The sequence below is a fragment of the Artemia sp. Qi Xiang Cuo genome, chromosome 1 (assembly GCF_049724085.1).
Source record: "Artemia sp. Qi Xiang Cuo chromosome 1, ASM4972408v1, whole genome shotgun sequence".
Classification (NCBI taxonomy): Eukaryota; Metazoa; Arthropoda; class Branchiopoda; order Anostraca; family Artemiidae; genus Artemia; species Artemia sp. Qi Xiang Cuo.
This window is the reverse complement of record NC_142794.1, coordinates 39,177,109-39,180,118: the sequence shown is the minus strand read 5'-3', so window position 1 is coordinate 39,180,118 and position 3,010 is coordinate 39,177,109.

The following is a 3,010-nucleotide window of genomic DNA, read 5'->3' as shown; positions in this document are numbered from 1 at the left end:
GGGCACCCAAGCATCCAGAGTTGAGGACAGCTTGGATGGGACCGTTGTCAGCTGTGATGTTGCCGATGGTCCAAGCGGCTTTTTTCACTACATTTACTTTTGAATGCTTCAACAAACGGGCCAAAATTTGTAACGCTCCTTTGGATAAAACGGCATTTTTTAAAAATTGTAAATATCGATTTATTATTCTTGACTTTTCTTAGTAAAACAAATAAAAGATGCAAGGTGAACAACTTCAGCACAGGAATAATACAGACTTCTCTCCCCCCTCTAGTACGAGCAAGATTGAATAATACAACAGGTACACATAAATCTCAGAGCAAATCATAACAACGCAAGGGATTGATGATCCACTGAAATTTTTGGCTTAAAGGTATACTTTTTTTTGCTGTTTCATATCCTAACCCAAGAAAAAGATTCATACACTCCCCCATTTAAAATTTTGGTTACATACAACTACGATAATAAATGATTCGTTTACAGCTGTGGCCAAGAAGCAAGGAACAGCAAAGGTTTTTATTGGGTGTTTTACTTAGCATCTATATTTTAAGGCAAAAATAAAAACCGAGTCTAATGAGTATAGGAGAAAAGTCAAATGATAATTTTCGTAACAGAGTAATTCAGTAAAGAGCGAAGTCACACATGCAATGTGCCACAAAATTTTGTTTTTTTTAGGTTATTATACTTCTTCCTCGGTCAAAAATTAAATATTACCCAAAGAAGCCAGATTCCTGAAACGACTTTAAAGAACATTAGCAACCTGTATTATACTAATCCATTATAGCAAAAACTTAGATATTAAGCAAAAGTTTAAGCTCACTTCGCGAAAGTTAAGAACCGAAGGACAGTCAAAAGCTCTGATGTTTTATTTTGATCCAGGGATCTACTGAAATTATTTACAGACAATGTATGCGGCTGAATGACTGCGACTTTTAATTAACCGCCAAAAAGGGTAACAAAACTTACGCTAGGTTAACCCGTAGAATATATTTGTGAACAATGTTAAACAAACAAGTGGCATAAAAAGAACCCTAATATCTAATAGGATAAAAGACAAATTTGTCTGCATCTAATGAGCTTTACAATGGATTTTCAAACTTAGGTTAAACTTTCTAAGCCCATTGTAATGTTAATTTTCCTCTGCTATGAAAAGAGATCTAGCTCTCTGACCCGGCATGTCATGAAAATACATTTTTCCATAAGGGATCTTTGAAAATGGATCTAAAATTTGGCCGTTTTGTTTTTTCTGATTTAATTCCTAAGAAATGAACAAAAAAAAATCTGAAGTGAAACTGGGTAGCTTTTTATTGAAAAAGGTCTGGAGGGTAAAAAATGGAAAATTAAAAAAAAATTGAAAGTGCCATAAATTAAAAAAATGCATTTTTAAAATTAACTGGCCCATTTGAAGATTCTATTTTTTAAATTTATTCCTCCACGATTGTTTTACGTTTTCACAATTTAGACTCTTGTAAGGCATGTATAAAAGTGACAAAGTCAAAATCAACTTCAAACTGAGGCTCTGTTTATCTAGTATATTACAAGCTTTTCAGCTTTTTAATCAGAGTTGTGAATTTTATATCAATTTATGAAACAAATTAAATTTTTACTTTATTTCTACTGTTCTTCATAACCCCACTTTACACCCCCTGGATGGAACCATGCCTGAGGCTAAGACGGGTCGGAAACATTTTTAATTTGAGTTTGACTGCTGAGAAAATCGCATAAGAATGACTAGGAGAAAAAATATCAACAAAGGATGGCTTAATCTAAAACATGTGCGGTAAGTATATAAATTATACGTAATTTATTATTTGAATTAAGAATTTGGTTTTGTATTTGATAAGTAGCGGGTTTAGCTCGTAATCAAGGGGGAGGTACACCACAATAGCGTAAAAATATAGAATGCATGTACTGTCCCCTTCCTATCAAGGCCTAAAACTGACAATAGATTTGATCAAAACAACGAGGGCAACCATGGCGTAAATTAAAAAAAAAACAAAAAACTATTTGATCCTATACGAAAATGAGGTAGGCTGCTTGTCTATTAAATAGAACACACTCGAGAAGTGATATTTGGTGACAATTAAATATGATGAAAATAGAATAGGCTAATTTGTTAGCGAAATTGTGAAGGCCATTTGTGAATTACTAAATTGGGAGCTTAGTCGTCGGCTGACCGTCTCGAAGACGAGGAAAAGTTTATTATTAACGTGATTCTTGACCTAGTTCATTTTAATTCATTATTAAGGCGATTCTTGAGGACACTGATTTGTTTGCTTTGACTAGGGATATAATATAGTGTCTCACCATGGATGTTCAAGAGTCATTCCAGATTGTTGGAAAAGCTACAACACAACTGAGCTGGAACAAGCAGGTTTCACTTATTTGAAAGTGAACCACAAAAACAATTTTGACGACCTAGAAACCGGCACCTCTACAGAGAAGTGGAGGAACAAACGGCACCAAAGTACATCCTGCCATCATTTACATTCACACTTAGTAGAGAACATGTGGCGGGCGGTAGTAAAGGCAGAAGGTCTTTTAACGCGAACATTTTAACGCGATTCCTTGAATCCTTTTTAGCGTTCTGGGAGCATATTTCCAAGTTGTAGTTTTCACTATTTTGCTAATAAAATATTCTATTTTCATCAGATTTTTTTTTCATTTGGTTAAAAAGGTTTGTTTAGGTTACGCATATAAATATACTATGCTTTACCCCCCTCCCTCTAATGTTGAAATACATAGCCCAAATGGTGTACCACAGGTGTGCCACAGAAGTACACAAATATAAAATGCAAGCGCAGCCCCCTCTCTGCCCTGACCAAGATTCACCAAGATATTGTATTAAAATAATGAGGATACCCATTAATTAAATAGAAATAAAAATCTTAAGGGAGAAGATAGGAGTACTCATTTTGCAATGAGCAGCATGTACTGGAAGGAACTCACCAAAACCTGATTCAAGGGTAAATTAGGTTTATTTGGGTGGTATGCAACGTTTAATGCATGG